Source organism: Schistocerca americana, chromosome 3 (genome assembly GCF_021461395.2).
Source record: "Schistocerca americana isolate TAMUIC-IGC-003095 chromosome 3, iqSchAmer2.1, whole genome shotgun sequence".
Lineage (NCBI taxonomy): Eukaryota > Metazoa > Arthropoda > Insecta > Orthoptera > Acrididae > Schistocerca > Schistocerca americana.
The window spans coordinates 754,511,881-754,534,818 of NC_060121.1; positions in this window are offsets into that span (position 1 = coordinate 754,511,881).

Below are 22,938 nucleotides of genomic sequence, written 5' to 3' on the forward strand. Positions count from 1 at the left end.
TCGTAAGATCTGCAGCGTCACGTGCTGTGACGTACGCGCCACGGCTAATCTTCCTCGTAGGCCTCGCTCTGAAAAGTGTGAGGTTATCAACAGAGCACGACAGGAAATCTGTTAAATTTCGGTTACACAATCAATCAGAAAAATTTAAAGGCTGTCATTGGACTAAATATCTAGGAATTAACATTACAAACAACTTTAATTTGGATTATCACTTAGATAATGCTGTGGGGGAGGCAAACTGAAGATTACGTTTTATTGGCAGAACGCGTTTTGATGGCAGAACGCTATTCGAGAGATGGGATACTGCTGTATGGGCTTTTTAACACATAGGATTGACGGAGGACAGCTCGTTTTGTATTATCGTAAAATGGAGGAGAGGGTGTCACGGATATGATAAGGCAGTTGGGATGGAAATCATTAAAACGTAGGGGTTTTTGTCGCGGCGAGACCTTTTTACCGCCGCCAATCTAAATGAGGAGAAACGTTCATCGTAATGAAATAAGAGAAATCAGAGCTCATGTAGAATTATTTAACTGTTCATTTTTCCAAGCGCTGGTAGTGGAGCGGCAGAGAGATGGTCTCAAGGTAGTTCGAAGAACACTTTGCCAGGCACTTAAGAGTGAATTGCCGAGTAATCACGTAGATGCGGATGTATATTACAGACGTAATACAAGATATATATAGTTATCAACGGCCTAAGTGAACTCTACCATGAACCAATTGCAAGTTCATTGATAATATAGTTGCAATTTTCTGTATTATTTACGAAATGTTTTACATGCGCCTGTCAGCAGTAGTCTTCAGCTGGTCGTATATTAGAACATCAGTTGATGAAAGCTCTTCGAGCCGTGTCAGCGCACAGCCACTTTCGTATAATATTTCTTAAGAACTGAAAACGTGTATCTGACCACAACGTCGCTGTCACGTGGTGAACACATGTGTGGAGCTTCCGCCTGACCACGCGACGATACCATGCGGTGGGAGTTACGACATGCGCAGGCAGTGCTGCCAACTGCTTATATGTGGGGACCCGAAATTACAGGAAACAGACACTATCCCAAAACTAGAGCTAATACGTAAATTTCAAAGTGTTTGGATGTCAGTTGCCTCAGATTAATCAAGCTTCAGTATTTCACTCCCGTTACGTTCTGTGATTTGAACAGTGATATTATCCTGCTCCATCCTTAAAAGGAATCTATCCGTAATACAATTTAATTTCCAAATAAGTAACAGAAAGAACAGTGTCAGATAAATAGAGTAAAACTATTTTCTTGGGATTAGTATCATTTATACTTATGGCGAATTACTGTCATGAAATACTTAGGTGGATATAGAAGGCAAGAGCATTTGGCTCAAAGAGGGATTACATCATGTCTTATTAAACACAGAGCCGTAGTTCTGTCTGTCAAAAATGACTGAAACAGTGGCGTAGCTATTACGAAGGGTGAAAGCACACAGCGAACAGACAATGCGAGACGCGAGGTGGTTGCGACATTTTGTTGTGCAACAGCTGCTAGTATCCTGTTGTTGATGTGTTTTTCTCTTGTTAGTTCTTAAGTCCACGCTGTTCGCTGCTTACGCTTCGTAAACGCCCACAGTGTGTTCTCGTGTATCTGGCACAGTTACAAACGTGTGTTTGCAAGAACACAGTTTCTATCGGTCGCAGAATATTCGTATTAAGAAGAGATGCCCCTAGCTTTTTCAGACAGTAGATGTATTGTGTAGAACTCTACTGTGACGTACAATGAAATACGACAATTCAGCTAATGCTGCAAGCATAAATTGTGGTGAATAAAATGTCCTTATCCATTATATGTGACATTATCACTCGATCAGAAGAACTTTGATGAAACAAATTCCGGACTCGATGTTTGTACCCAAATAACCGAGAAGACCTATCTGAGCTTTTCCACTTCTTCTTCTACTAGATGCTTTTCACTTCAGTATACAGTCTTAAGTGCCTCATAAGATCATAAAGGGAACTGGTTGGTAAAATTTCTCTTCTGACTTTTTGGTCTGCAGTGATTAGGAGCAACTGAAAGCAGATGAATGCAGCAAATGCTACGTAATATTCTCAAACTAGATAATTTTTATTCAACAGTTATTACCTGCATTATTTATTTCCCGCAAGAACATACTAACGAATAGTAAGATACGTAACACACAATAGGAAAATTTCAGATGTGTGAAAGTTACTGCCAAGGTACGATGTTGGTTGGTTGGTTGGTTTGGGGATGGAGACCAGACAGCGTGGTCATCGGTCTCATCGGATTATGGAAGGATGGGGAAGGAAGTCGGCCGTGCCCTTTCAGAGGAACCATCCCGGCATTTGCCTGGAGTGATTTAGGGAAATCACGGAAAACCTAAATCAGGATGGCCGGACGCGGGATTGAACCGTCGTCCTCCCGAATGCGAGTCCAGATACGATGTTTTACAGTTTGCCCAAATTTGCGTTCTGGAATTCTTCAGTTTCTTATTCATGCTTCACCATTGTATTTTATCAACGTAGTTGTTACGTTTGTACGTCACAGCTAAGAACATTGACTTCGTCATGGAGTTACACAGACTGTAAAATAAATACAATAGTTAAAAAAAGACATCAGCAGATACTTTCTCTATACCTTCACGTGAAGTTAGATAGTATCAGTAATGTTATACACACAGATATGTATTCTACCTCTTTCCCACTGATCAGGATGTGATGTAGGAACATTTTTAAAAACTGTTAATATGATGAAACTGGACAGTGAGTTACTGGCTTCTGCGATTCCTGTGTGCTGATGAAGGATCTATTGCTTTTAAGCGAATTTTTTATTGCTTGCAAGTTGCCAAACATGATTCGCGACTTTTTTAGATGTAAACTATTTACTTCATTTGGTGTAAAAATGATACTAAGTTAGAAGCTGGATAACTTGCTGTAAGCAACGTTGAAAGTACAAACCTGTGTACAAATCGCCTTTTGACGAAGAGTTTTCTGTATCTTTTTGGGTCGTGCAGAATGTTACTTTCTTGGAAGTTGTACTTGCTTTTAGATTTTTAATTTAATATTACCTTCATTAGTCACGTTTCTCATTTCTTAGTCTACTAAAGATGGGATGGATTTCTGAAACGGCAACGCTTTGGTTTATGAAGAACAGCGTTTCAACACATTACTCTGTGACCACTGGACGATGCACACATGTCAACTCTTAAGCATAACTGGAGATCATCAGCATAGATATGGTATTTTTCAATGGACTGTCACGGTTAACAACATTGACGGCAATGTGAGTATCGTTCCTCATACCAAAGTCCGGGAGATGCCTGATACTGCCGCCTGTCTACACTCCAAGTTCGTTGTCGCAGATATTACGCAAGTGATCAATGCATTCCGAGTATATAGCGCTCACATCTCTTCATCTTCAGCTGGCGACGAGGAAAAGATAGACAAAGTATATGAGGATATTGAAAGGGTAATACAGTACGATAAGGGAGATGAAAATCTAACAGTTATGGGAGACCGGAATGCAGTTGTAGGGGAAGAAGTAGAACAAAAGGTTACAGGAGAATTTCGGCTTTGTACAAGGAATGAGAGAGGAGAAAGACTAATTGAGTTCTGCAATAGATTTCAGCTATTACCAGCGAATACTCTGTTCAAGAATCACAAGAGGAGCAGGTGTACTAGGAAAAGACCGGGTGATATGGGAAGATTTCAGTTAGATTACATCATGGTCGGACAGAGCTTCCGAAATTAGATACTGGATTGTAAAGCGTACCCAGGAGCAGGTATAGGCTCAGATCAGAATGAAGTAGTGATGAAGAATGGGCTGAAGTTTAAGACATTAGTCAGGAAGAGTCAGTACGCAAAGAAGTGGGATACGGAAGTAATAAGAAATAACAAGACACGCTTGAAGTTCTCTAAGGCTATATAGATACAGAAATAATGAACTGGTCAGTAGGCAGTACAGTTAAAGAGGAATGGAAATCTCCAGAAAAGGGCTATCGCAGAAATTGGAAAGAAGGTTACTGCGAAGAAACCATGGGTAACAAAAGGAAGCCGGCCGCTGTGGCCAAGCGGTTTTAGGCGCTTCAGTCTGGAACCGCGCTGCTGCTAGGTCGCAGGTTCGAATCCTGCCTCCGGCATGGATGTGTGTGATGTCCTTAGGTTAGTTAGGTTTAAGTAGTTCTAAGTTTAGGGGACTGATGACCTCTGATGTTAAATCCTATAGTGCTTAGAGCCACTTTTTAACTAAAGAAATCTTCAATTCATCGGTAGAAGGAGGAAGTACAAAAATGTTTCGGAAAACACAGGGACACAGAAATACAAGTCGGTGAGGAATGAAATAAATAGGAAGTGCAGGGAAGATAGGACGAAATGGCCGCAGGGAAAATGTGAAGACATCGAAAAAGAAATGATTGTCGGAAGAACAGACTCAGCATACAGGAAAGTCAAAACAACCTTCGGTGACATTAAAAGCAAGGGTGATAACGTTAAGAGTGCAACGGGAATTCCACTGTTAAATGCAGAAGAGGGAGTGGATAGGTTGAAAAAATACATTGAAAGCCTCTATTAGAGGAAGATTTGTCTGATGTGATAGAAGAAGAAACAGGGGCCTAGTATTAGAATCAGAATTTAAAAGAGCTTTGGAGGATTTAAGATCAAATAAGGCAGAAGGGATAGACAACATTCCATTAGAATTTCTAAAAACATTGGGAGAAGTGGCAACAAAACGACTATTCACGCTGATGTGTAGAATGTATGAGTCTGGCGACATACCATCCGACTTTCAGAAGAATATCGTCCACACAATCCCAAATACTGCAAGAGCTGATAAGTGCTAGAATTATCGCACAATCAGCTTAGCAGCTCATGCATCCATGTTGCTGACAAGAATAATATACAGAAGAAAGGAAAAGAAAATTGAGAATGCGCTACTGACGATCAGTTTGGCTTTAGAAAAGGTAAAGGCACAAGAGAGGCAATTATGACGTGGCCGTTGATAATGGAAGCAATACTAAAGAAAAATCAGGACACGTTCATAGGATTTGTCGACCTGGAAAAAGCGTTCGGCAATGTAAAATGGTGCAAGATGTCTGAAATTCTGGGAAAAATAGTGGTAAGCTAAAGCGAGAGAAGGGTAATGTACAATATGTGCAAGAGTAAAGAGGGAATAATAAGAGTGGACTAACAAGAACGAAGTGCTCGGATTAATATGGGTGTAAGACAGGGATGTAGTCTTTCGGCCCTACTGTTCAATCTGTACATGGAAGGACATTGCTATCCTGAGTAAAAACGAAGAAGAATTACATGATATCAGGATCGGAATGGACGTCTGATGAGTACAGAATATGGATTTAGAGTAAAGCGAAGAAAGACGAAAGTAATGAGAAGCAGCAAAAATGAGAACAGCGAGAGACTTTACGAAGTACAGGAAGTTAAAAGTCTGCTACCTAGGCAGTAAAATAACCAGTGACGTTGGAGCAAGTAGGACATGAAAAGCAAACTAGCACTGGCAAAAAGGGTTCCTGGGCAAGAGAAGTCTACTAGTGTCAAACATAGACCTTTATATAAGGAAGAAATTTCTGAGAATATACATCTGAAGGACAGCATTCTACGGTAGTGAAACGTGGGCTGAGACAAAACTGGAACAGAAGAGAATCGAAGCATTTGAGATGTGGTGCTAAAGACGATGTTGAAAATTAGGTGGACTTATAAGATAAGAAATGAAGAGATTCAGCATAGAATCGGGGAGGAAAGGAATATATGGAAAACACTGATAAGGAGAAGGGACATCTGTTAAGACATTAGGGAATGACCTCCATGTACTAGAGGGAGCTGTAGAGGGCAAAAACTGTAGCGGAAGACGTAGATTGGAATACATCCAGTAAATAACAGAGGACCTAGATTGGAAGTACTACTCTGAGATGAAGGTGTTGGCACAGGAGAGGAATTCGTGGCGGGCAGTATCAAACCAGTCAGAAGACTGATGATCCAAAAGAAAAAAAGTTCGCACATCATTGGCCATGGGTTCACGTCGCAGGTATATTTCTAGGATAGCAGTGACGTCTTAGGTTTTGACTGGGATCTTAAGCGGGAGCCATCAGGGAGTTTAGAGGAGAGTTTGCATAGTGAGCTGGTGGACAGCCTATTCAAGAGCGACACAGAGAGGGCAGGGCGGGCTGCCGGCGGAACTGCCGCGTGTGTGATGGCGCAGTAGGCCTCGGCAGAGCCTCGCAGGCAAACGTGTGACCGGGTGGGAGTGGTGGCTTCGAAGCAGCCAGTGGCTATTGCAACGCTTCACCGGAGCTCCGCGTTGTGTGGTAGAACTGAGTTTCCACGGGGCAGTGTGTATAGTCTCACGGAGTTGTTAGCAGCACTGAGATAGTCCGAGCTGCTCTGCTGCCACTACCCTTCTTGGTGAGCTTCATTACTTGATATTCTTTGAGGCGCCCTGCTAAACCCACAGGACAGGACAGGTAGTTTAAGTTGTGTAAAGGGGCCAAAATAAGCGGCTGTCAGCCACATTCGAACGTACAACTTTTTATTTGATCAAACATTACAAGAGCCAAGAAAAAAAAAACAGCTTTAGTTTTGGAACTTAATTAGCGGCTGAATGCACCGTACAATCTCATGCCTTAAGAGCAAGACCACTTTAATTTAAAAACGGCTGAAAGCCAATAACTTAAAGCTCAACCAAAATCAGAAATTTAAAAGGCAAAGCCTTATCTTAAAACAGTTCCTTAATTAGGCTGAAGGCCCAAAGAATCTGACACTTTAAGATCAAACAACCTAAATTCAGAATCGGCTGAAGGCCCAACACTTAAGGCTCAATAACATTAATCTTAAAAATGCCAAAGGCCTTACATAATACAGTTTTTAAATTAGGCTGAAGGCCCAAACCATCTGACACCTTCAGGGCAAAACAACCTTAATCTAAAATCGGATAGAAGCCAGACAAGTACAAACAACAAGAACAAACAAGAAAAGGCAGTGCACTCAAGGGCACTCAGAAGTTCCAAGGGTCGGCGTGGAATTCAAGCACTAACGCTCGCTTAGGTGAGACAGCAGTCGGCCCAACCATTGTCGATCCGACGACAACCCAACTGATTGACAGTCAATGGACCCAATCACAAGATAACCTCCGCTTCACCTGACAAGCACACAACAGGGAGTTCAATCGAACATCGTAGAAGGTATTGGCGCCCAAGACCAATTATACATTGAGCTGCCCAACTACACACCATGCTGGACAGCAACAACACGATGAGGAAAATACACTGCCTGAATTTACAACAATGGCCAGGGCAGGTACCCGGAACTTTAACGGCTACAAGCCAGAAGATTCCGCTGTTGCACTTCAATTCAAATAACCAAGTACAGTTAAACTCCACTGGAGGGTGTCTAAAATTTTCCAACTTGAAAACACACATTGTTGCCTGCAAGAATATCACAACAGCTGACAATGAACTCCAAACGACACAATGTGAACAGTCGTGACTTGCTGGTAGATTAAGTCAAAACTCAACTTTCATGTCCAGGATCAGTGAGCCGCGAAACTCATAGCAATGGGAACAGCACCACACACTCCGACACCACATAGAGGCCGCCAGCAGACCCGGCCAAACCACGCGCCGCAGAGATTTCCTCACTGCTCCATGCCAACCGACCAACTCCCAGGCCCGGAAACGGCGAAAGGACCAAATACACGTCGGCCGATGAGACGACCAACCGAACGACCAACTAACGGCCATCCTGCTCCAATGTCCCTCCGTCGGACAGTTCATGTGTGTCGCCAGCGGTCGGCGAGCACTGGCTGTCCGCGCCTCACTGGCGCTCCTTCTCCGACTTCACTGCTGCTGCGTCCCAACTGCACTGTTGGTCCGTCTCCAACTGACTGCCAGATACACGACGACCCGGAAATACTATCGGTCACTCCAGAGATGGTACGACAGTGCGCTTATCGATACGCGCTGCTGTTGCCGTTCACGGGCAAGAAAAGCAGGAAGTTAGTGACTCTAGTCAATGAAATAAGAAAACGAGGCGGCAGTACCGTAATAGAAGATGACAATCAATAAATGGCATGAACACGAGCTGTGCATGGCTCATTATTGTTTGAAAATTATTCGTTGGTTTTTTACCATCAGTGGTTACTATTAAAACGTCCCTGTCAACATCGTACTGTGTTTCTACTCCACGTCGATGTACTCGTTTTTTGATGTATATTGGTTTGCCTGTCTTCTTAGGCCCCTCCACCGTATAATTTTCTACTTCCCATTGCTGGCATTGTAATTCTGAAACTTCTGTTACCGATCTAATTAGGTGTGTAGAGGATAAAGTGCTCGCCATTTCTTAATGGGTCAGCGTAATCTTACTATTATCAAAGTTCGGAATAACTGTTATCTTCCTTTGAAGACTGCTCTATTCCATCGCACTATTTTCAACTGTGTACATCTATTTAAAGTGCTATGTCACCCTTCAAAGGTCCTTAAGCTTGAGAAGATGTTCTCAAATCCACCTCTAGAAGTGCCTCGAGATAATTTTTTTCTATTGTAATCCAATCTTTAATCCTTCATGCATTATTGAACATTAAGATGGAAGGTAATTTGATTCTGTGTATTGAATCCTCTGTGTGTTGGTCAGGTTGGGAGCCATGAAGATGCAGTAGCACATAGAGTGTGTTAACATACTGTTGCAGCAAATCAGGCTGTGTATCCAATAATATTCCCTGTATAACCAGGTGCTGTAGCTTGTCTTCCTACAGAAAGAATCCAGTAGTATCTGATTACAAGACTAGTGATGATAATCTTGAGCATATAACGCTGTTTAAGTATACAGGGGTAATATTGAAAAGCGACGTGAAATGGGACGATCACGTAAATTCAGTCTTGGAGGAGCGATTGGAAGATTAGGTTAGATTGAAGGGTTCTGGGAAAGTGCTGTGCAGCTGAAAAGGAAATCACATGTAGGGCGGTAGTGCAACCTACTCTATAGCACTAGTCCAGTGTTTTCAGTCTCTATCAACAAGCCATGACAGACAATGAATGAATTCAGAGACGTGGTGCTATGATCGTAATAGTTTGGTATATCCGATACCACAGCGTGACAGAAATGTTCGGCGAATATATATGGCAATTATTCGGTTGCTGTTTTCGAGAAACCTTATCGGGTAAATTTAGAGAACCTGCAAGGAGACAGCGTGACAATAACGCTGCCACCGTTGTGCATCTCGCAAAGGAATCATGAGAATAAGGTAAGAGATATTACCACACCAGAAAGGCACTTAAGAGAGCCATTTTTCCCCCGCTCAGTACGTGGATGGAGCAGAAAAGAAAATCGATAACATTCGTACGCATTATCTTCCGTGGTGCACAGTTACGGAATGTGTATGTAGATGTAGATCAAAAGAGTATTGCTGCTTCGTCAAGTGGGATTAGAATACTGCTTTGGGCATTGTTGCGTGTTCCGCATACACTGATGAGCCAAAACATTATGAACATCTCCTTAATAGCTTGTTTGTCCGTCTGTGGAACGAGATACATCACTGTTTCTGCGTATCATTGATCCAATAGTTTGTTGGTAGGTTTGTGGATGTATATGATGTCTAGGCACAGATCATGTAATTCGCGTAAATAGCGGGCCGCTGATTCATGTAGGCGGTGATGGCCCTCGATAGCAACCCAGATGGGTTCCATAGGATTTACACCAACCGAATTTGGTCACCGATACATCAACTTGAGTTTACCATAATGCTCCTCAAACCATTGTGACATGGTTCTGGCTCCAAAACACGGTCAGTTATACTGCTGAAAGATCACATCGCTATCGGTTAAGAGATCAAGCATGAAGGGATGCAGGTGGTTTTCAGCTGGCAGCATGTCTTCGATTACTACGACATATTCCATGCAAGAATGTCTCCCATAGCATAATTCTGCTAACAGCCTACGTCCGTGGTACGCTGCACGTTTTGAGTCGCCATTCACCTCCATGACGGCGTTTGTGGAGATGACTATTGACCTAGTGCAGCAAAAATGTGATTCACCCGAAGACACGTTTCCATTGATCGAAGATCGAATCCCGATGGTCCAGTGTACACTGCGGTCCTAATTGACGATGTCGTTGCGTGAACATGTGAACACACTCCATGGTCAACAATGTACTATGAACAGTGTGCTCCAAAACACCTGTGCATACACCAGCATTGTGCTTTTTCGGCAGAGATGCCTCGGATCACCATCTATCCTACTTTACAGAACAGACAGGCTTCCGAACCTTACGTTTGTGAAGAGTCGTGGATGTCCAGTCGTTTAGCGCCTAGTGCTAGTTTCACTGTCCTTCTACCTCTTTCCGTAGAATCTCACGACAGTAGCACGTGAACATTCGACCACCTTCGCCGTTTTCGAGATACACGTTTACAGGCTCCGTATAATAATAAGTTGCCCTTTGTCAAATCGCTTATCTAAATTGATTTCCCCTTTTTCAGCCCATACCTTCGCTAGGGTGATCCCCTGCCCGTATCTGCTCCATTTACATACTTTTTCTACCGCGTCACATGCTCGTTCAAGGCTACGTTCCAGGCGCCATCCTCCATTGGCATCCTTCACAGTTTGCTCAGTGTACATACAGAATAACGTAGAGGGTAGGCTACAACCGTATCTGACTACCTTTTGAACTGCTGCTGACCTTTTATGTCCTACGACTTTATACCTACAGTCTGGTTTCTGCACAATCTGAAAATAACCTTTCGCTTGTTCTGTTTTATCTCTGTTATCTTCGAAATTTAAAAGAGTGTAGTCCAGTCAGTATTGTGAAAAGCTTTCTCTGAATCTACAAATGCTACTAAAACAAGCTTGTCATTCTTCAGCCTGTCTTCTAAGCTAAGTCGTAGGGTCAATATTGTCTCTCGAGCTCCTAAATTTCTCCGGAACCCAAACTGGTCTTCCTTAACTTCGACCTCTGCCAGTTTTCCCATTCTTCTCAAAATAAGTATTTTGCAGTTATGAGTTAGTAAACTAGTAGTCAGCCGGCCAGCACGTGCCGTCTTTGAAGTCTGAGGATATTTTGTCTCATCTGTAAAAGATTTTCGTGGTATTTTCTCCCAAGGATGTAAAATTCTGCTCACAGTGTCATAATCTCCACCTCATCTTCATCTATTGCTGCTTATCTTTCTACAACATTGTCTTCAAATCTGTTTTTCTTACACAGGATGTCCTGGGAAGAATGGTCAATATTCTGTGATAAGAGAGCAACGATCATTTGAAGCAAAAAACTTCATATGGACATATGTCTTATTCCGAATTGTTTCTGAGCTGGAACACATTTGATGTCCATTGTTATTTATTTTCTGTTTTATTCAATGCGTTGTCAGGTTTATACACGTTCACATGTAGAACAGTTAGTAAACTTTACAGCATTCGTTTTACAACGTATCAGTTGAAAAATGCATATTTTTAACACATTCACCTCGAAGCATTGTTTTTCACGTCACATTACAGCTGTTACATAGTTAGCAATAAATGTTGCAATATTTCACTGTCAACTATAGTGCACTTGTGAGAGATCGTTTTGCGTAGCTTATCTGAGTGCCTCTGCACGTACCCTAAGAGAGCAGCAGCGTCCATGATGTGACCAAGCAGCTCATCTCGCGTACTCACGCGTCGTTTGTACATCTCAGACTCCACACAACCCCATAAACAAAACCTTTTTGGTGGCCAGTTAATTGTTCAATATGACCAATCTAGTGACTACGGTAAGTGCTGATGAGATGTTCCCTCACACGTCTGGCAAAATGTGGAGTGGCTCTGTCGTGGTAGAAGTACACTGCAATCGGCACGGTCAGAGGAACCTCCCCATAGTCTTCAACAACCGAATTTTAGAAAGAAATGGAAGTAATTTTGTCCCGTCATTCGCTCGTCTCAAATGACTGGACCTATCAACATGTTGCCGATCATGCCGCATCAAACACTGGTCGAGAAACGAATTTGGAATTTATTTGCCACTGTAAAACATGAATTTTCCTGCGATTGTCGATGATTATTACGTGTGTTGTTGACTCCATTAGGGTTAAACTTGGCTTCCTCAGATAATAGTGTTAATGGAAGCGAAAGAAGATGGTCATTTAAGCAGTGACAAAATTTAGGTCACACGGCATTATCGCCAGTGTGAAGATTCTTCAACGATTGTATGTGCAATGAGTACAGGTTTTCTGCATGTAATGTTCCTCATATATGTGTTAGTGGGACACTGATACGTACAGATAGTGTCCGTGTGTTGGTAGTACGACTACGCTTCACCATTTCAACAATGCGTTGCTGTTCCTGCACTGATTGTTTGAAGAAAATATTCAGAAGAAAAATGAGAACTCGGAAGAAGACCTGCATCATGCAGTTTGCTGAAAAAACTGGTAGAAAAACTCTGGTAGTCAGTCTACAATCGGGAATACTAAGTGTCGGAAAGCGCCGACAATGTTCTTCGACAGCAACAGGGTCAGCTCCATCGCATAAGCCCTAAACATACAGCATATTTATATATTCTGCGTTAATGTAGATGTGTGACGTTTTAGCGAGCGCGAGTACAAGCAGGTCTCAGATATTTGTGATGCATACTCGCAGACTGAAGCGGCGAATGAAAATTTGTACCAAAGCTGAGATTCGAAACAGGGTCTCTGCTCACTAGGGCCGGCCGATGTGGCCGAGCGGTTCTAGGCGCTACAGTCAGGAACCGCGCAACCGCTACGGTCGCAGGTTCGAAACCTGCCTCGGGCATGGATGTGTGTGATGTCCTTAGGTTAGTTAGGTTTAAGTACACTACTGGCCATTAAAAGTGCTACATCACGAAGATGACGTGCTACAGACGAGAAATTTAACCGGCGGGAAGAAGATGCAAATGATTAGCTTTTCAGAGTATTCACACAAGGCTGGCGCCGGTGGCGACCCCTACAACGTGCTGACATGAGGAAAGTTTCCAACCGATTTCTCACACACAAACAGCAGTTGACCGGCGTTGCCTGATGAAACGTTATTGGAATGCCTCGTGTAAGGAGGAGAAATGCGTACCATCATGTTTCCAACTTTGATAAAGGTCGGATTGTAGCCTGTTGCGATTGCGGTTTATCGTATCGCGAAATTGCTGCTCGCGTTGGTCGAGAGCCAATGACTGTTGGCAGAATATGGAATCGGTGGGTTCAGGAGGGTAATACGGAACGCCGTGCTGGATCCCAACGGCCTCGTATCACTAGCAGTCGAGATGGCAGTCATCGTATCCGCATGGCTGTAACGTCTCGATCCCTGAGTCAACAGATGGGGACGTTTGCAAGACAACAACCATCTCCACGAACAGTTCGACGACGTTTGCAGCAGCATGGACTATGAGCTCGGAGACCATGGCTGCGGTTACCCTTGACGCAACATTACACACAGGAGCGCCTGCGATGTTGTACTCAACGACGAACCTGGTTGCACGAATGGCAAAACGTCATTTTTTTCGGGTGAATCCAGGTTCTGTTTACAGCATCATGATGGTCGCATCCGTATTTGGCGACATCGCGGTGAACGCACATTGGAAGCGTGTATTCGTCATCGCCATACTGGCGTATCACCCGGGGTGATGGTATGGGGTGCCATTGATTACACGTCTCTGTCACCTCTTGTTCGCATTGACGGCACTTTGAACAGTGGACGTTACATTTAAGATGTGTTGCGACCCGTGGCTCTACCCTTCATTCGATCCCTGCGAAACCCTACATTTCAGCAAGATAATCCACGACCGCATGTTGCAGGTCCTGTACGGGCCTTTGTGGATACAGAAAATGTTCGACTGCTGCCCTGGCCAGCACATTCTCCAGACCTCTCACCAACTGAAAACGTCTGGCTCGTCACAATACGCCAGTCACTACTCCTGATGAACTGTGATATCGTGTTGAAAGTGCATGGGCAGCTGTACCTGTACACACCATCCAAGCTCTATTTGTTTCAATGCCCAGGCGTATGGAGGCCGTTATTACGGCCAGAGGTAGTTGTTCTGGGTACTGATTTCTCAGGATCTGTGTACCCCAATTGCGTGAAAATGTAATCACATGTCAGTTCTAGTATAATATATTTGTCCAATGAATACCCGTTTATCATCTGCATTTCTTCTTGGTGTAGCAATTCTAATGGCCAGTAGTGTAGTTCTAAGTTCTAGGGCACTGATGACCTCAAATGTTAAGTCCCACAGTGCTCAGAGCCATTTGTACCATTTTTTGCTCACCAGGGAGATGGGCTAACCAGTACGCCACCTGGCACAGTGGGTCTGCAAAACTGCACGGTGTACCCTAGCACGCCACCCTCTCTCAATCCAAATTCCCATTCACTCCTGAGCCTACTTAGAATCCCCCCCTCCCCCCCCCCCCCCCCCCAGACTCGAACAGCATTGCACAGGCTCTCCAAATGTACTAATATAGACCTCAGCTTCGATCGAAACGGGCGATCCTGCCTGAAACCCAGGAATATGTGCTTTAATCAAGTGAAAGTATAATAGGATCTCCCGTTTCCTTCGATGCTGAGGTGCTTTTCGAATACACTTGGAGAGCCTCTGTAATGCTCTTTGAGTCCAGGGGGAATGGGGGAATAACAAGTGGGGTGAGGCCTGAATGGGAATATGGACTGAGGGTAGTCCGTTTGGGCGAAGCCACTGTGAGAGGGTGGCGTAGTGATAAGCGCATCTGCCTAGTGAGCAGGAGACACAGATTCGAATCCCGGCCTTGGTACAAATTTTCATTCGTCACTTCAGTCTGCAGCTATACAGTTAACCGATGCTTCTCTCTGATACACTCTCAGTCCCTCGCACTATTTCACTCACAACGGACAATGGAAATGAAATGATCGTATGGCATTTATTGGCCGGGATATCCCCTTTGGGGTTAGGCCACCGTATTGCAAGTCTTTTTAGTTGACGCCACATCGGCGACATGAGTGACAATGATGATGAAATGATGATGAAGGACAAACACACAACAAGCAGTGCCCTGCCGGGAATCGAAACCGGACCCCCTTGCGTGGTAGGAGGTAACTTTACTGCTGCGCTACGGAGGCGGACAAAGGACCATGGACAACCGCGCATTCAACGAGCGAGTTTAATGGAAGACAGACATGTCGAATAAAGAGGTCGTAAGCGATAAGGTAAGTGGGCTAGAATAAAACGTCAAAGAGGTTGGCAAGCGAGTGCCACTAGCCCAAAAACAAATGTACGCTATATGTTCTATCCCAGAAACATATTTAGTCCATATGAAGCTTTTTGCTTTAAATGAACGTCCCTGTCATATTACTGAATACCGACCGTTCGTCCTGGAATTCTGTATACATCCCATCCACCTTTCAGCCTTCTTTGCCTTGTTGTGGCTTTCCACCTTAAGCTCTAATACTGATACAGGTGTTCACTTTCCTGCAAAGTTCTCTCTTATTTTCCTACAGGCGGCATCTATCTTTCCCGTAGCCTAGCACGCTTCTACAACAGAGAAGGACGCTGGCAGCAAGGCGCTGTTGCTGGCTGCACCTGTCCAGCCTCCGGTGCGCCGGTTGTGGGCGGGGCGCAGCCGGCAGGGCAGCTGGAATGGAATGCTGGTCAGCGCGGCCGTGGCACGGCTCCAGCGCCGGTGACGAAACCGCGTTTCACGGCCAAGGCCGGACCCGCCGGCTGCCCTTGCTCCGTTCCGCTCCTCTCCGCTCTCCTGCACTGGGCCTCTCCTGGTGTCGCAAGCACGCTCCCCGTCAACCGAGCTTCCGCTACGGCCGCATGTCCCATCTCATGTTGCGCGACAGCTAACCAACAGCTCGGATCTCTGAACAGACACCACATAAAATCCGGGCTTGGGCTGACAATTCAGCACCGTCAGCACCCTGCGTAACAGCTAGGAATACAGCCACTAGCTGTTTACCATTCCTCACATACTCGTTCCGGCTCTTTACGCCTAGCTGTACGCAAGTCTTCGAATACCAATACCTGTTTGTTATAGTCGTCAGCCACGTAACTGATACCGTGTGTTTTCCTTGAAGAATAGTTCTATCTAACTTGTGATAGAACGAATTTGTTATTTGTTTCCATTGTTCCTCAGTCATTGTGAAGAAATCTTCGTGAATCTTGCATGAATTTATCTAACAGGCAACTTACGATCTAGTTCATCCCAAGAAAGTTCTATGGCGTTCCGCTGAGAACTTCCTAAAGTGCCCTACTTTAATAGATAAATGTCTCGTTCTTAGAACTTCGAAGCAGAGACGCCTTCTTCGTGGACAGGAGCATCCTTGACTAAAAACGAGCTCCACGCCAGGTCGTAAAGGCCCAATGAATGTTCACCGCACTCTGTGTCATTAAATGTTCAAATGTGTGTGAAATCTTATGGGACTTAACTGCTAAGGTCATCAGTCCCTAAGCTTACACACTACTTAACCTAAATTATCCTAAGGACAAACACACACACCCGTGCCCGAGGGAGGACTCGAACCTCCGCCGGGACCAGCCGCACAGTCCATGTCTGCAGCGCTTCAGACCGCTCGGCTAATCCCGCGTGGCCTGTGTCATCCACAGTCTTCCAGCGTCATGCAGATGAGGCGTGGCGGGGCATGGGTTAAGCACACCGCTCTGCCGGCCGTTTTGCAGACTTTCCAGACTGTGGAGCAGCTACTATTCGGTCAAGCAGCTCCTGAATTGGCATCGCGAGGCTGACTGCACCCCGTACAAATTCTTTTCCCAGGAAAAATCCTTGACAGTATTGGGAATCGAACATGGGACCTCTGCATGCCAGCCATCTACAGTAACCACTCATCCCTGACTAAAGGAACGTAAATAATGATAACACACACGCTGAGTAATTGGAGTGTGTGATTGTGTGTATTGGTGGTGAGGGGGCAATTATTCTAAAGGAGCCCAAGGCGTGAATACTGTAAACAAGTTCAAATGGGTGTAGCCTACTACACCTCTTTAGAAATCAAGTGACTTGCATAGAAATGACTATCGTGAACATTTGATGGAATCAGTCTTCAAACTGAGGAACAACATGAAAACAAAATGATTAATACCGCACTAGAAGTAGACTACTACAGTTATTATTCATACTTCAAGAAAAAACTACATTTAGAGAACTACTTTATCCTGCGAAACTTTGGAATTAATGGCTACTGCGATGTCAACAACGCTCCATGGGCTCCAAATTCGTGACATCTCTCTGGTGCGATCTACATCTTCTGCAAACCACTGTCAAGCGCACGAAACAGAGGGTAGTTGCCACTGTACCAGTTATTAATGCCTCTTCCCGTACCACTCGCGTATGGAGAGCACGTAGAACGACAGCTTAAATGCCTCTGTGGGTCCTCTAATTAATCCACACTTCTCTTCCCTAGGACGGTGGGAGGGATACGTAGGGGATTTTAGTGCATCCCAAGGTTTCTCAGAACTGGTTCTCATTGAGTGGGCTCTCGTGGGATGATTTGTGTCTGCCTTCAAGTGTCTGGCAACTCAGGTCTTTCATTTCTGTGTGTTTCTCCCCTGATTCAGTCTTTGCACTACTTTAAAATCATACCGAGATGCGACACAGGGGCTTTCAAGATAAGGTAACACCAAAAGCATGTAATATTTTTATGTTAGTATAAGCAAGAAATGCAATGAACATTTTCTTCTTATGTATTTATGACTGTCAAATTCTTCAGCCTAGACTGAGTGACTAATTTCATATAACTAAAATGTTTGACTATATTTCAGTATATTTGTGTCTCCAACCCAAAATATTCTTTTTATTTAAATTGTGTTAAATATTTTTTGCTGCATTTACTTTCTGAGTAAGAATGAAAACATTACAGCTGTATACTATCACCCGAGTCAAACCAAAGATTTTCCGTGTGAGTAATCGTAATCGTTGGTCACTATATCTTTGAAGCTTCTGTCGTTCAGATAAACTGAGATGCACACATTTTCAGTTACGAAAAGGCATTCGGCCAAGTGCACTTTTGTGTCCGTTTTGAATACTTGTTAGTGTTTGGGTAGTCATTGTTGTCACTGAGCAGTAACCTATTGCCTGATTTAAACGTTTTATAATATAGTAAGAGCACCAACATCGCAGCAAACGTAGTAGGTGTATACATTTACCAATATCTATTTATTGTGCAATATTTTTATATACAGGGTTTTCAAAAAAGTGTCGGATGCTTTGAGAGGTGGCAGTACTCATCGCATCAAGAAAAATCAGTCCATTAAGCATGGGTCCGAAGACGCATACTTTCCGAGATAAACACGTGTTTGTAGGGTTGCGCGACGCTTGGTTGCGGATATTAGCACAGTCATTGCAATGGCGCTCCGTAAAATGTGTCGGCAGGGTATCATGATATCTTACTCGCAGTACTCTACCTACCATTAGGTGGTCTGTAGTCAGTTGTGTCGTTCGAGTCGGGTTGTACGCTACTATTGTTTTCGTCGTGTTTGTGCGCCTTATTGTACAGTACTGTCAACCCTCGATTCGTATCATGGTGTTTTACCTTTTTCCAAACGCGAATTCACTTTATGTGTTTACTATTATTGAGCTGTTTGTCGTACAAATGGTGTAGTTCATTTACATTTTCTCTCATTCACCACTTGTAGCAATGTAACCCTTCTACTCGGCAATTGAAATGGCGGATATATATTCTGCTATTATTTAGCAAACGGACGTAGCCTACGAGCCCGTGCCCTCTATGCCGGATAATATCCATAGCGCAGACAGCCCTCTGAAGCTGTTCAGCAGACTTTTCAAGCGTCTGAGGGACACAGGTATCCTTGCACCTCGGAAGACTGACAGTGGAAGGCCTCGCACAGTCCGCACCCCTGACATGGAGGAGCCTGTGCTACATTCGGTGGAAGGAACTCCCGGGAACAATGTGCGACGATTAACAGCAGCAGAAGGCGTGTCTCACTCTCTTATCGGGAGTGGGGGGAGGGGGGGGGGGGGAGGGGTTGGGAGTGTACTTCATGAACGGTCGCTGTACCCCAATCTTCACAGCACGTTCAGGCCCTAAGGCCACAGGATCATCATGGCAGACTGCGGTTCTGTCCATGGCTGTTGCAGAAGTGTGCCGCAGATCCACTGTTCGCGTTCAAGATTTTATTTAAGGATGAGGCACGGTTCACAAGAGATGGTGTTTTGAATGTTCATAACCAGCTTGTATGAGCAGAAGTAAATCTCCGAGCAATTCAGGAAAGAGGGCATCGATTGTCAGTCAACGTACTGGCAGGCGTCCTTGGCGATAGATTAATAGAGCCATGCGTGCTACCATAAAGGTTAAATGTGGCGCATTATTTGTGTTTCCTCATTAATGTATTGCCTACATTGCTGAAGTTGTACCACTGCCGCAGCGAATACAAATATTGTTTATGGGTGATGGCGCACCAGCACAATTTCGCCACAATGTGAACACATTTCAGGGCCGGTGGATGGGTCGGATAGCGAGGGAGGGGGCGGAGGAGGGGGGGAGGAGGCACACCTTGGCCTGCACGTTTCCCAGACCTGACTCCCATGTAGATCTGGGTATGGGGACACTTGAAGAATTGGTCTACGCCACGTCAATCAACGATGGGCGGACACTACAGCGTCGCCTCTCTGTCGCTTGCCAGCAGGTGCAACAACCCAGTATACTTCAGAGTGCGCGTCATTCCTTACGCCAGAGGGCAGAAGGTTTCATTGTCATGAATGGACACCACGTTGCACACCTGCAAATACTCGTTTCTCGCAGAAAGTATGCATTTCCGGACCCGGACCCATATGTACTGGCCTTACCTCAGAAAGTACGCATTTTCGGACCAGTGTTTATTGTACTTATTTTTCTTGTTTCGACGAATACTACCATATCTCAAAGTATTCGTCACTTTCTTTAAACACCCTGTATAAATTTTTAAAATTACGCCTATCACACTTCGTTGAACTGTATACATATGCGATTTTCGATTCATTTTGTATTTACCTTTGACTATCTGTATATGTAAGCTTCAGGTCTTTTGAAGGCTGTCCGTTTGCATGGGTGTTGATATCTAGGAGCATTTCATTCAAAACTACTGCGTCCTAATGTTGCGTTCGTATGAAATATGCTCACACTTTAGCGTCTGTCATTACCTCTGCTGTCTTCGACCAACCAGGTCGCACTAGAGTGTTTCTTAATGGCGGAAATTTCAAATGGAGCGGAATATTTAAATAGCCTGTCTCTTGTTGACGATAGCGTTTGTTTTATTTCGGTCTTGTCATGTATCAGTTCCCTAGTCGACGGTTAAATTTTCGGTTTATATCGAAAGTCATTTAAAACACAAGCAGGTGCGTTTTACGGAATCACGGAGTCATTTTATTTTAATTTCCTCATTTACGTTTGTTATGTTATGCCGGTTGTAGTGCAGCTACTTGTAGGGTCTACCAGAGGTCTTAGTCAACGAACCAGACGAAGTGTCTCAGTCGAAGTGTGTTAGACGAAATGTCTCACAGTGTCCTATCTTTCATCGTTTCACAATTTAAAAGGAAAGGGGAAATGAACTTCGACAGCTGCAGGCAAAGCAGTTCGCCTAGGGAATCTGTTGACCAAAATTAATACCTCCAGGTTAGAGTTTGGCGATGGGCTACACCCACAACTTTGAAAACTTCGTAGCGGTAAACAGACGAAAATGAAGTCCCGGAATTTTTTAATACAAAGTAGACTAAAAATGTGACGACAAGGTATATGATTTGCAATACTCGTAGTTTATATAAAAGAGCTACCTCAGTCAGCTTATTCAAGAAGACACTGGGCCACTGGTACTCTTAATACTGAAAATAACACACTCTCTTATGAGATCTGTGATTCAGGACACAAACTGGGTATAGGGTTTTGTGTGAGTAAGGTTCTGAATTTTCATCAGTAACCCCCTAGAATAGCCGGCCGCGGTGGTCTCGCGGTTCTAGGCGCGCAGTCCGGAACCGTGCGACTGCTACGGTCGCAGGTTCGAATTCTGCCTCGGGCATGGATGTGTGTGATGTCCTTAGGTTAGTTGGGTTTAAGTAGTTCTAAGTTCTAGGGGACTAATGACCACAGCAGTTGAGTCCCATAGTGCTCAGAGCCATTTTTTGAACCCCCTAGAATATGTGAGAACAAGATAAATGATGTGCAATATTCTTACTTAATATAAAAGAGCTACCGCAATCAGTTTACTCAAGGAGACACTGGGAGACTGCTGGTACTTTTAGTACTGAAAATAATACAATCTTTTATGAGAGCTGTGATTCACGACACAAACCGGGTGTGTGGTTCTGTGTGAGTAAGGTTATAGCTGCTGTTGTATCTGAATTTTCATCAGTGCCCCTTAGAATATCACTGAAACAATACCATGTGCTAACAGAAGAAACCAGACCCCAAAAGATAGATGAATTCTATGCGGAAATGGACGTAGTGCTATTCCGAATAAGAGGTGTCAAATTCTACTTGGTGACATGAATACTTAAGTCGTAAGCGAAGACGTATTCCATTCAACAACTGGAAGACACATCAAAAATGAAACACCTACAGCCGTGGTTTTGATGTTATTTTGTTATTTTGCAACCAGTTTCGGTGACTCAGTACAGGATCTTAAGGCATAACTGCTTTCATCATAATAAAATAACATCAAAACGATGACTTCAGGTGTTTGATTTTTTACGTAAGTGAACAGCTGAAGTCCTGCAGACCGTCAGTCACAAGGATGGACTTAAAGAAACCGGAAGACACGTTTTGCAGGAACTCAGTAACGAGAACGGCATCATTGCCTATGCAACATCGAAATAGACGTTCATCAGCAGCACAAACTTCCAACGGAAGAATACGCTCAAAGGAACTTGGGTGTCACCAGATGGCAGAAAAGTTAATCAGATAGATCGCCTTGCAATTGACATCATAGCAATGATGAATGCTGAAACAGCACGGGGTTTGGAGAGCAGTAATGATCACTTCCTAGTAACAATCTGGTTATGAGAACAACTGAAAATCAAAGAAACAGTTCTCAGAAAATAATATGCTATCACGTTGGTAAACTCGAGGAAGCCACGAAGAGAGAAAAAGTTTAAGTAGGACAGAAGTCAAGGACGTCATAAATGAGATGTAAAATGCAGCCATCAAGAAGCAGATCAGAGGAAGAATATTTGGTTTGGGGACGAATGCACGAAGACATTAACCAAGAGAAGCCAAGGAGTGCTGACTAGGAGGCACAGATTTTGTACAAGGCAAAGCACAGTTCGCACAAGTGCGAGGAACTGCCCGAGCAATCCTCAGAAGAGCAAAGATAATGAATGTCAAAGGAATGATAGAAGAGATTCGAAAGATGCATCGCAAAGTTAATTTATTTAATAAGGGTTACCACAAATTTGTCGAGGACAATAATGGGACTGTACTCACCAACGAGTTCAACATCGCTGAAAGGTGAAAAAAACATTTCAGGGAGCTCCTCAACTGTAATAAACCTAAATATCTATTCGAATTCCAACCTCCTTATACTGCAGATGTCGAGTATTCAACACAAACACCTGAGGAAATAAAGACTCACATGATAAGGGTGAAGAACAAAAGTCTAGGAGAAGATGGACTCGGACGGGAGTCGTTCATACTGGAGAGGAGAAACTCCACAAGAGAATTCACAGATTCATCAAGAGGAAAGGATTGTGGAGGAGATCCCGGATGACTCGAAGATAGCGATCAAGAAAAGTTATAAAATGGACAGCATCTAATACAGAGGAGTCGCCCTTCCGGGTGTTCGCTATAAGATGCTGTTCAACCCTATATTTTACGTGAAAATTCCTGGCAGATAAAACTGTGTGCCGGACCGGCGCTCGAAATGGGGACCTTTGTCTTTCGCGGGCAGGTGGTCTAACAACTGAGTTACTCAAACACGACTCACGATCCCTCCTCACTGCTTTACTTGCGCCAGTATGTCATCTCCTACATTTCAAACTTCACAGAACTTTTCCTGCGAAACTT